We start from the raw sequence: 13,270 nt of genomic DNA on the forward strand, positions 1-13,270 counted from the left end.
CAGGACCCAAATTAGTCAAAAAAAAAAAAAAAAAAAAAAAAAATCTTCCCCCAGACATATAATAGTCAAGATTCCAGAACAGAATGTTAAAAGCTGTTAGAGAAAAGAAACAAATCACCTATGAAGGAAAACCCATCAGAATCACAGCAGACTGAGTTTGGACTGAAGTATTTCAAGCCCTAAAAGAAAACAACCTCCAACCTAGATTGATGCAACCTGCAAAATTATCTTTCAAAACTGATGGAGAAATAAGATACTTCCATGACAAAGAACACCTGAAGAAATTCATGAATACCAAACCAGCACTCCCAAGTATTCTGAAAGATATTCTAGAAAGAGACAACAAGGATTACAACTCCAAGAATCCCAGCAGAATGAATCTACTAGGGAAGGCAAGAAACTAAACAGGAAAAGAAAGAAGGAAGTCAACAACAGGAAGCTAACACAACAAAGATAAGACAATACATATCATTTATAACCATCAATGTTTAAGGTCACAGTTTATCAATCAAAAGACACAGACTGGGGCCAGGGATTTAGCTCAGTGGTTCTGCCGCCGGTCTTGAAAGCGCAAGGACTCGAGTTCAATCCCTGGTACCAAAAAGAAAAAAACAAAAAAAACAAAAAAAACAAAAACAAAACAAAACAAAAGACACAGACTGGCAGAATGGATCAAGAAGCAAGATCCAACAATACACTGCATACAAGAAACACATTTAATTATAAAACAAATTCATAGACTGAAAGGAACCCAGAAAAAAGCAGGGGTAGCTATTCTATTCAAAGACAAAAGTGGATTTCAAGCCAAGACTGATTAAGACAAAGTCACTACATCCTAGTAAAGGGAACAATCCAAGAGGAAGAGACAAAAATCATAAATATATATATGCACCAAACAACAGTGCACCCAACTATATAAAACAAATATTAACAGACATGAAAAATCATATAAGCTCTAATACCAGTGTAATGGGAGACCTCAATAACCCACTGTACAAATAGATCAAACAGACAAAAAAAACCAATGAAATAGTAGAACTGAACCAAACTTTGGAACAAATGGACTTAGTAGATGTCTAGAGCAATCCACCCCAACATCAGAATACATTCTTTTCAACTGCAAATGGGATATTCAACAAAATAGCCCACTAACTAGCACATAGAACTTGCTTACGTAAATGCAAGGGAAATGAAATTATCACATACCTGTTATCAGACCACAGTGCCATGAAACTGGAAATCAATTCACAAGAATTTCATAAACACATGGAAATTAAATAACACCCTCCTGAACAACCAACGGGTCTCACATGAAATTAAAGAAGAAATCAGCTTCTACAATTAAACAATAATGACAATACAACATTCCAGAACTTTTGGGAAGCAACAGAAGTGCTCCTTTGAGGGAAATGCATAGCAGTGAATTCCCTATCAGGACAACAGAGCAGTCTGAAATAGGTGACCTGGTGCTGAACCTCAAGCTTCTGGAAAAGTAAGAGCAAGCCAAGCCCAAAGCCCATACAAGGGAGGAAATTATAAAAAAAAAATCACAGCAAAAAACCATGAAATAAAGACTAAAAAAACAATACAAAGGGCCGGGGCGTTAGCTCAGTGGCTCCACAGCCTCCTTCATTAACGCAAGGACCTCAGTTCAATCCCCAGTACCAAAAAAAAAAAAAAGTATTAATGAATCGAAGAGCTGATTCTTTGAAAGATTTAATAAAATTGACAAACCCTTTGCCAACCTATCAAAAAAGGACAGAAAAGCCTCAAATCCACGCAAATAAGAAAAAAAACACAACAGACCCTGTAGAAATCTGGAAGATCATCAATACCTACGTTAAGAACTTGTATTCTAATAAGATGAAAACTGCAGAAGAAATGGACAAATTTCTAGATACATATGAGTTACCAAAACTGAACCAAGAAGATACAGAAATTCTAAATAAACAAATATGAGCCAATATAATTGAAGATGTAATTAAAAACCTACCAACAAAGAAAAGCCCTGGCCCTGATGGATTCACCACTGAATTCTACAAGAAATTTAGAGAGGACCTAATACTGCTACTTCTCAAACTCTTTAATGAAATTGAAAGAGAAGCAATACTTCCAAATTCATTCCTAGAAGCAAGAATTACCCTGATTCCCAAAACCAGAGACAGATCCAACCAAAAACGACAATTATAGGCCAATCTCCCTAATGAACATAGATGCAAAAACCCTCAATTAGATACTGGCAAACAGGGACCCAGGATTTAGCTCAGCGGTTCGGTGGCCTGCCTTGCAAGCGCAAGGACCCGAGTTCAATCCCCGGTATAAAAAAAAGATACTGGCAAACAGAATGCAGAAAATCATCAAGAAGATCATACACCATGACCAAGTAGGATTCATCCCAGGGATGCAGGGATGGTTCAACATACACAAATCAATAATGTAATACACTATGTTAACAGAGTCAAGGACAAAAACCATATGATCCTCTCAATAAATGCAGAAAAACATTTGACAAGATCCAACAACCATTCATGATAAAAACCCTACAGAAAACTGGAATAGCTCAATCTGATAATAGCCATCTATCACAAACTAACAGCCAATATCATACTAAATGGACAAAAACTGAAAGCATTCCTTCTAAAACCAGGAACAAGACAAGAATGTCCACTGTCACCACTCTTGTTCAATATAGTTCTAGAAACACTAGCCAGAACAATCAGACAAGATAAATAAATAAAAGGAAAAAGGATAGGAAAGGAAGAAGTTAAATTATCATTATTTATGGATGACATGATACTCTACATAGAAGACCTCAAAAACTCCACCAAGACTTCTAGAATTGATAACCAAATTCAGTGGTATAGCTGGATACAAAGTCAACACTTAAAAATCAATAGCCTTCCTGTACAAAAATAATAGACTGAGAGCAAGAAATTTGAGAAACAATCTTTTTCACAATAGCATCCCAAAAAATGAAATATCTAGGAATCTATCTAATGAAGGAAGTAAAAAAACCTCTACATTGAAAACTACAGTACTCTGAAAAAGAAGATAGAAGGGGATATTAGAAAATGAAAAGATATCTCTTGTCTTGGATAAGAAGAACCAATATAGTGAAAATGGCCATACTTCCAAAACTGTTGTACAGATTTAATGCAATCCCAATCAAAATTCCAAGAGCATATCTCACAAAATTATAAAAAACAATCCCAAAATTCATTTGGAACCAGAAGATACCTAACACAGCAAAGGCAATTCTGGGCAACAAAGACAAGGCAGAGAGTATCACAATCTCTGATTTTAAATTTTACTATAAAGCCACTGTGATCAAAACAGCATGGTATTGGCAAAAGAACAAACCTGAGGATCAGTGGAACAGACTAAAAGATGCACAAACAACTCCAGACATACACAGCCTCTTTGTCAATGGTGCCTCCACCTGCTTCACAAGCTCAAGGTCCCGAGTTCAATCGTCGCTACAGAAAGGAAGGAAGGAAGGAAAGAAGGAGAAAGGAAGGAAAGAAGGAAGGAAGAAAGGCAGGCAGGAAGCCTCTTTAATAAATGGTGCTGGAAAAACTGGCTTTCCATATGGTGGAGATTGAACCTAGACCCATATCTTTCACCACACACTGACCTAAAATCGAAATGCATCAAAGATCAAAATATTAAAACAGAAATACTAAATCTGCTGGGAAAGAGAATAGGTAGAATGCTTGAGGACACAGAAGTAGGCAAAGACATCATGACCAAACCCCAGACCACACAGGAAGTACTACAAAGAACCAACAACTGGGACCTCATCTCATTAAAAAGCTTTTGCACAGCAAGGGAAACTACCAACAGAGTGAAGAGACAACCCACAGCATGTGAAAAATTTTTTACCAGCTATTCATCCAGTAAAGAACTATTATCTAGTTTTTTGCGTCTCCCTCTCCCTGTGCCAGGGATCAAACTCAAGACCTTGCAATTGCCAGGCAGACGTGGCACCACTGAGCTACATCCCTGGCCCTATCCCCCACCCCTCGGTATGGGGAATCAAACTCAGGACCTTGTGCTTGCCAGTCAAGCACAGCACTACTGAGCTAAATCCCCAGCTGTTATCTAGAATATATAAGGAACTCAAAAAAAATTAGACATCCCAAATTTAAAGACCGAATCCAAAAATGGACACCAGAAATGAAAAGACACTTCCCAGATGAAGTACAAATGGCACATAAATATATGAAAAAATATTCAACATCACTGGTCATTCATGAAATGGCACATAAATATATGAAAAAATATTCAACATCACTGGTCATTCATGAAATGGCACATAAATATATGAAAAAATATTCAACATCACTGGTCATTCATGAAATGCTAATTAAAACAACACTGAGATCCCATCTCACTCCAAAAAGAATGGCTGCTATCAAGAAATCAATAAAAAATGCTGGAGGGGCTCTGGAACCCTTTCCTCTGGTGCAACCACTATGGAAATCAGTGTGAAGATTTCTCAAAAAACTAAAACTAGTGTTTCCATTTGACCAAGCTATTCCTTTTCTTGGTATCGTCCCAAAATAAAAGCATCATACCAGAGCAATATATGCACACCCATGTTTATAGTGGCAACTTGTAATAGCTAAATCTTGTAAAGAGTCCAAATACCCATGATCTGATGAATGGATAAAGAAGATGTGGTTTTTAAATACAATGGAGTATTACTCTGTCATAAAGAAGGATGAGCTTCAGGCATTTCTAGCTAAATGGATGGACCTTGATACTATACTCCTAAGTGAGATAAAGTCAACACACCTATTTAAATACCACATTGTTTCTCTGGTGTGAGAAACCAAAAGTGGAAATAAGGCTAAAACATATAACAGATATTGGAAAATGGGAAATGGGAAGAAAATGTCCAAATGGGAAGGGGAACAAAGGAGGAGGGAGGGAGAAAGGAAGGCAGGGATGTGAAAATAGAAGGAACAAATGGAAACAAAGCTTTTGTACATAGACAGGGAAGGGATGGGGGGATGGGATAAAATAACATTTATTAAAATAAAAAATAAATAAATTTTAAAAGAAATAAAATAAATGCTGGAGAGGTTGCAGGGACAAAGGAGCTCTTCCACATTGTTGGCAGGAGTGTAAATGAACACAGCCACTACAAAGATCAGTATGGAGATTCCTCAAAGAACTAGAAATAGAAATTCCGTTCTCTTCAGGTGTTCCTCTTCTAGGTATTCTCCCAACAGACTTAAAGACATTATATTAACATGACACACATATACCCATATTTATAGCACCGTGATTCATAACAGCTAAATTTTGGAAGCAGCCTCTATGTCCATCAGCAGATGAACGGGTAAGGATAACGTGGTATTTACACACAATGGAGTACTACCCTGCCATAAAGAAAGGTGGCTTTGAGACATGTGTAGGAAAATGGATGCAGTGGTATCAAGACCATAATGTTAAATGAAGTAAATCAAACGCACCAGCTTATATCTTGTTTGGTTTCTGTTATAAAGGAAACCCCATATATAAGTAAGTTAAAGAGCAAGATAAAAGATAAATAATAGGAAATAGGGAGACAGATCTTTTGCAAATGGGAAGGGGACCAAGAGATGGAGGGAGGGGAGAGTGAGGGAGGGAAGAGGATGTAAAAAATGAATGTGTTACGTACATAATCTGAGCTCCCCAAGATGAACACAATCATTAGTATTGAAAATATGTACTAATAAAACTTAAAAAGGAAATGATACAGTGTCCATAAATATTCTATACATTAAGGAAAGTAGGACAGAGCACAGGAAATCTTTTCTATAGAAAAGTCCACCAAGAAGAGGCATGACAGCAGGTAAGACCCAAACTCAAAATTTACTAATAAATATTTTTAAATAAACAAGCAAAGCGTGGTAGTTCTATACAATAAATACTGAGTAGCTATGATAAAGAGGTATACAAGATGCTACTGAAAAATATGATGAATGCATAAATTTTTTAAATATATGACAGTAAAAGACACATTGCCAAACATTTCCCTCAAACACCTCCCCACTTGCTTCAAACAGATCACCCCATCACTTTGTTTCTGTTTTTCTTAATCCCATGTCTGGAAGCAGGAGTGGAAGTTTCCTTTCACAAATGTTTTTGGTCACACTATGCCTGCCTCAATGCCCCAAATCAATTCAAAGCCCTTATGTTTCCTTATCATTTGACCTGGAGGAAGAACCAGATCTGGTGGATGAGGCAGATGAGGGCTCTGTCATTTCTACGGCCCTGTCTTTCTGTTGGATGGCACTCAGCCGCAGCACTCACAACATTTCTGATCACAGCTCATGGAGACTGGCATGAAAGAGGACTTCCAGAACTATTTCAAAGAGTGGAAGAAAGCTGGGATAAGCGTGTCTGAAGGGAGGGAGTCTGCTTTGAGGGAGAATGACGGTGATGTATCTTTTGTTGTAACATTTTAATTTAAACATTCATCATGCATTTTTACTGCACCTCAAACGCATATGCAGTGATATGGAATAACCCCCAAGGAGTTCTATTTATGTATAATATAAACAGAAAACAACTGGCTATAAACTAAATTTGACAGCAGCTAAGAGACTACGAAGAGCAATTTAAGATATAATCTGGGTTTCTATAATGTTTATATGTCATATAAACAAGACATTAATAAAGTAAGATCTTTTAAAATGTTATTTTTAAAAAGCTTCAGAAAAAGTTCACAATGACACTATAAATTGATTATTGAAATAATTCCATTTAGCAAAATGTAGTTTCAGAATTGCCCTACTCTGTAACAAAGATTAAACAACTGAGACAGTTGCAAAAAATTTACACAGAAGACTTATATACCTTATTCGAGTAAATGACAATTACAGCATGAATTTTTTCCCCATCATTTTTCTTTTTTTATCTTACGCACGAAGGAATCTTTCAGGAAATCATATACAGTGATGGGCCATATAATGACATTTCCATAAACCGCAGGTTGCACAACCAAAGCCTACACTGTGTAGCCCAGATGTGCAGCAGGCTTTAACATACTTACTATCTTTGTGGGTTTGGGTCCTGACACTGATGTTTACACAATCACTATCAAGGTGTTTCTCAGAACATGTCCCTGTTAAGTGACACTGTATATTTTTATAAACATTTCCCAAACCTTAGTAATTCTTTTATTTATGTCTATGTTCAAATGAAATTAAATACTTTTTTATCAGCAGGCAGATTATGATCTCATTTATAAAACTGCCTTCCACCTGAATACATCAAGAATAATGTTCACCCAATGTCAATGATGGTCACTTCTGAGCAACACTTTCTTCTTTGTATTCTATATTGCTCTATATTCTTCACCTAACGAATAATGTGGCTCGCCACAGTTTAACTTATATTTTTACTTTACAACCACACAAAAGCAATATGCACTCAGTAGAAACCATACTTGAAGTTTTGAATTCTGCTCTTTTCCGGGACTTACGATGTGAGGTAAAATTCTCCATTGTGATGTGGCGCAGCGGCTGTATGCACAGGTGCCGGTCAGCCCCGAGACCATGCAGGTAAAGAACTGACACCCTACACATACGTAAAATCCACAGGCTTAATACATAAGCCCAAAAGTGAGGCTTTAGGGAAATCATAAGACACTAGGGAGACAGGCTATTAAATTAGGAGAGCTAAAGGAGGAAAGGGCAATGCTACAGATGGAAGGAACTGGTGGGTGGGAGCAGGCCACGGGGTGGCCAGGAAAGATCTGAGAGCTCAGGATCAACCTCTAAATTTCCACGGTAAAAGTGAGTGAGTTTTTAATGCCTTAGAAATACTTAATGGGTGCTTAATTTTTCAAAAAACGATAGATATTTAGAATTAGAACTCTTAGAATTCGACTTTTACCTATAAAACTATTCATAAAGGATTAAAAACAAAAATCAACTCACCTGCCTGGCGTACGGGGAATTCCACATGGTCAGAGACTATAATCCGAAGTAAACTGGGGGCAAAATTGATAATCTTGTAGGACTGAAATTACAAACAAATGTTTTTTTTATAAAAGGAGGCAATATCAATGAATAAGCTACTGGCACGTTACTAATCAAAGGGAAATTTTTTATGAGTGACAACTTCTCCAAGGATAAATGAGGATTACTAAAATACTTCAGGTCAAAATAATCCCCTTTTATACTCAAGTTTGCCAGAACACTCTCCAGAAAGTGTGCCAATTTACTCCCCCAAGAGTAGAATGCGAGTGTCCATCTATCTAATATAGGTACAGCAGTAGCCTTCCTGGGGAACTTTAAAGCCTTTTAAATTACAGTTCCTCTACTACTAAGGAGGCTGCTGATTTTCTTGCTGGGGAAGTGTTTTGTCATGTTTTTGTAAGTCTGTTGTTTCCTTTTTGTTGGCTGTTTCTTCTACAAATTCCTTATTCCCTTTATCCCACTGCAAATGGGATATTTGGCTGATTCTCAATTCAAAGAGCTGCTTATAAATTTTAAATCTCAGCCTTTTATTTGACCTATTCATCAAAGTGTTTCTTCCCAGATTATCTGTGCTTCGAATCTGTTCATGGCACTAAAACAAAAAATAGAAGACATCATCTACTGAATGCAGGCGCTCCAACACAGTGGAAGAGACGAGCGAAGTTAAACAGTGCGCCCGCAACAGGGGAGCCGATCCAGACTGGAGCACTGTGACTCACAAGACAGGGCCAAAGCCATGTGCACAGCTGCCCTCTGCTACTGCAGCATCTTTCAAACCCAACGCGGCTGGAAGAGACAGTGCTGAGGGAGCTTCGCCTCCACCCTTCTGCTTGTCATCTCATCCCACAAGCAGGTTCCACTTTGATCTGCTCCTGAGTTTGGCCATCACGACCAATGACCTCACCAACAAAGAACAAAGAACAAAAACAGAACAGTCTGTCCCTTCAAACCATGTACCATACAGAGGTCTAGTACCTGGGCTACTCTGCAGCCCTGCCACAATCCCAGAGCCTACACATGGCCTTGCCCAGGACAGTCCTAAAACAGGCTGCTCGTGAACTCTGAAAACAGAGCAGGCCATGTCCCAGAGGGGTCTGGTCAGCTTACTTTTCCTGGACAGCGCCCGGACCTCAAGTACCATCACCTTCAACGCATAACTAGGCTTGTGCACACCACTCATTCTTTTAATCACTTTCTAGTAATTTATTTCTAGTAGCATTTGTTAAGGTAAATGCTTGTGTAAACATTAAACACTAAAAAATTAATTTGGAGAAAACTGACATCTTCAAAGTATTGATCCTTTCCACCTAAGAACACTGCTTTCCAAGTCTTTCCATATCCTTCAATAAAATTTTCAATTACTGCCAGGCGTGGTGGCGCACACCTGTAACCCCTGCACTAGGGAGCCTGAGGCCGGAGGATCGCTGAATTCAAGACCAGCCTGGGCTACATAGTGAGTTCCAGGTCAGTCTCAACTACATAGTGAGACCCTGTCTCAAAAAAACAAAAACAAAAACAAAACAAAACAAAAATTTTTCAATTATCTTGTAGTTATTCGTCCTTTAAGCCACAATCTTCAGAATCTCAAATTTACTCAAGGTAAATTCTTTACCCATAATTGAAACCACCAGAACTTAAAAATAGGTATTTTTAAAAACAGATTTGTTTTGGGCCAGGGATTTAGCTCAGTAGTTCAGTGGCCTGCCTTGCAAGCACAAGGATCCGAGTTCAATCCCTGGTACCAAAAAAAAAAGAAAAACAAAACAGATTTGTTTTAACAGCAGTTTACATGAGAAAAATTAATATACATTCAGCCAAGTTTTCTACAAATTCCACATACACAAAACAACTCAAGTTTATAAGTTTTTACTGAAAGATCTTTCAGTAAATGAAAATAAAACTTTTTTAAAATCGTACTATACATAAATACCAAAGAAAAAGGGCTGGGGATTTAGCTCAGTGGTTCCCCTGCCTAAGCACAAGGTTCCAAGTTCAATCCCCAGTACAAAAAAAAAAAAGCTCTACATTAAAATTAAGCTACTTATTTGAAAGTAGTTATTTAATTTTATTGTTGGCATTATACACATTTTGCATGCCATTTTCAAAACTTCCAAGACTGTCCTCTGCCAACTTGGATTCAATCTATGTTAACTTGGCAGCTAAAACATTCCGGGGTAAATTTAAATATATTCTCATACAACTTTCCTCACAAATATCACCCAGTGGCTTTGTCCTTCTTTGGGCTCCAAGTTTCTAACAAACTAAGACGACTCATTTCTCAGTGCTTTCTTGAGGATATTTACTTTGCATCTGTGATGTTTTCTGAAAATAAAGTTTTCTTGCTTCGTGAAGCTCTGCATGCTATAGAACTCGAACAGAGCGAAGTCCTGCTGCTTTTCCATTTTCTGACTCGCTGCTCCCACCACAATGACCTTCCTAGTCTCCCAGCAGGCCAGACGGAGGGTCTTTCCTGAGCTCACTCCTCTCTCTGCTCTGTGGCAGTTCTCCCCCGCCCAGCTCGGGGGTCACAGCCTCGGGGTCCCAGTGACTCCCCTTGCTTACAGGTCCCTGCACCTGGCCTCAGGCTCTACCTCTGAGAACCGATGACCTCAAAGACATCACTCACCTCTCTGCAGCCCACTCCACCAGCATGTGACTTTGTGCGTACCACATAACTCAATAAACACATGATTCATACAGAAAGACTCAAAGGGCAATAAGCAAGATGGGCTGGAGGAGGTACAGCTCAGTGGGACAGCACTTGCTGAGCATGTGGTGAGCCCTGGGCTCAGCACCAGGACAGGAAGGAGAAAAAGATACACAGCTACATGGAAAGAAAAAGATACACACAGCTACATGGAAAGTGGTTTCCAAACTTGGCGGTGACAGTACCTCTATCTCCCCAATGAGATCAAGTGGAGGATGATTTAAAGGAAGACAGCTTTCCGGATGTGTTACTGATCCTACTCCCCTATGCTGAAGCTAAGGGGACTTGTGGCAGGGAAAAAATGAGGAAGGCATGCAATATTCACTCTTAGCATCCTGAAAAAACTGAAAATCCATTTCCCATATTCACAAATGACAGGCAGGCGGTACAGAAAAATGTGTGCCTGAGAAAACAGGCCCTCTGAGTAGGAATTTATCCTTGGGAATGGAACACAGAATGTTGGGATGAGCTGCCTCCTCTTTTAACCAGCAACTGTGAGCTGCACTGCAGGAGCTGCCCCACCTCCTGCCAGAGTGTGTCTGCTGAGGGAGGCCAGGACCAAAAACAAAGTGCAGCACCTGAGCTGGGGGCCAGGGACAGAGGTCGGTTGGGAGAGCGTTTGCCTAGCACATGCAGTGCCTTGGGTTCCATTCCCAACATCACAAAAATAACATTAAACAAAGTTTTTTAATTCAAAATAAAATTTATATACAAGCTGAACTACAATCACTTAGGATAGGTTACCCACTCACTTATTTGACAAAGTAGGATATTCCAATGTGGTAAAGGACAATATACAGCCAAGCTTGGTGGAATATGTCTATAATCCCAGAGCTCTGGGAGGTTGAGGCGGGGGATCTTGAATTCCAGCCCAGCCTGGGGAACACAGTAATTTAGTAAGAAACTGCTTTAAAAAAAAAAAAAAAAAATCTGGGGATGTAGCTCAGTGTGAAGGCCCTGGGTGCAATCCCCAGTACCATTAAACAAGAAAAACAAAAAGGACAAGCATACAAAACCCAACAACATAACCATGTTTTACAATGAGGGTAAATGATATGATACAGACAATACCAAAAAGCTTAGTGCATGTTAGAATCCAAAGCATTATATAAAACATAAATGCACATAAACGGTATAACAATCCTCTTTATTTATTTAGCAGTGCTACAGGTGAACCCAAGGCCTTGTGCATGAATAAGGTACCTTTAGAAGTTTCAGGGAAATGATCTGTGCTAAGTCGGATAGATACAGGGCAGGGCAGGGTGAAGATGAAGTTGACTGGGGTTGAAATATTATGAACAAAAAATGTATAATGTAAATTATATTTTAATTTACAGGAAAGTATAATGTAAATTCAAACATACGTTGCTTATTGACATTGTCAAAGTAACCTCTGGCCTCCTCTCCTGTTCACACTAACAGATTTCAAGTTCAGCCCTTTTGTTCTTCCTACCCTAGGAATGGCTATTCCTCCAGCCAATCAACCTGCAGCACTTGTACTCTGCAAAGCGTGAGACAGGTACCCAGTGAACTTTCTCAGTCTGGGTGACAGTCCTTTCCTTTTGCAGCACTGTGGGCTTCAGTTCAACACAACTTCTGTTCCACAGCGTTCAGCTGACCTCTTATCTCTTGGGAATCCTAATTCTCATCTACGCCAAACTCCACAGAGATTTCCAATTAAGATAATCTCTTTGAATCAACTCCAACAGAAACATTTACTCAAGACAGCTGTTATCACACTGTAGGAGCCACGGAGAGAGCTCGTTAAAACACAACTGGTTTCCACCCACAGTTTTTGATTCTTTAAAGTCTGGGTTGAAACCCCATAATTTGTATTTCCAACAAGTTGCCAGGTGACACTGATGCGTCTGGCCCTGGGCAACACTTTGAGAACCTCCAACTTAGGAATATTTCTTCATGTTTTAAGGGTTATCACAATTTCAAAACGCCTTCTCTCCTTCCTACTGGTACACCTCAACTGGAACCTTTTAGTAAGGGGCCCGTGGTTCACTCGCACTTGTATGAACGGGGAGGAACAACTAGTGTTTGGAATCATTAAACAGGGATGACGCTGGAACAAGGTCAAGGCCGGTTAGAAAGAACAGTGAATGGAGGACAAAAGAAAGTCTTAACATCATTTTAGATTTTAAAAGAACAGCCTGGCCTGGTTAGGAACGTCTGTAATCCCAACTATTCAGGAGGATGAGGCAGGAGGATCACAAGTTCCACGAGGCCTGCCTGGGCAACTCAGTGGAACAGTCTCCAAAAAACAATACAACAGGCTGGGGGTGTAGCACGAGAGGACCTGGCCCAAGCCCTGGGCCCACAAAATAAAAGGCTAAGGATGCAACTTAGTAGTTGAGCGCTTGCCTCTCAAGAGCCAGGCCCTCGGTTCAGTCCCAGTACGGCAAAAAGCAACGGAAAAATAAAAAATCCCTGCAAACACTTGAGGTGTCTCCGGAACAACGCAGGAAACCGGCTCGCTCTCCCCCACAGCCCTGCCCAGAGCGCCAACAGAACTCTGCCACTGTCACAGCAGTCCGGCCCGGCGGGGAGTGAGGACGGCTGGGTGCGGAGCGAACTGCGC

General features: G+C 39.5%; 1 protein-coding gene across 1 annotated transcript in view; it reads right to left on the minus strand.

Annotated features, from left to right (window-relative positions):
• Ipo8 (importin 8) overlaps window positions 1-8,016 on the minus strand; it is a 73,066-nt gene extending 65,050 nt beyond the window's left edge. Inside the window, exon 1 of the mRNA XM_019208146.2 lies at window positions 7,935-8,016. The gene's annotated coding sequence lies outside the window, so the exon portion shown is untranslated. The remainder of the gene's footprint in view (window positions 1-7,934) is intronic.
• Window positions 8,017-13,270: the final 5,254 nt, after the last annotated feature.

This window comes from Fukomys damarensis, unplaced genomic scaffold, assembly GCF_012274545.1.
Source record: "Fukomys damarensis isolate Sample0158 unplaced genomic scaffold, DMR_v1.0_HiC HiC_scaffold_15, whole genome shotgun sequence".
Taxonomy (NCBI): Eukaryota; Metazoa; Chordata; class Mammalia; order Rodentia; family Bathyergidae; genus Fukomys; species Fukomys damarensis.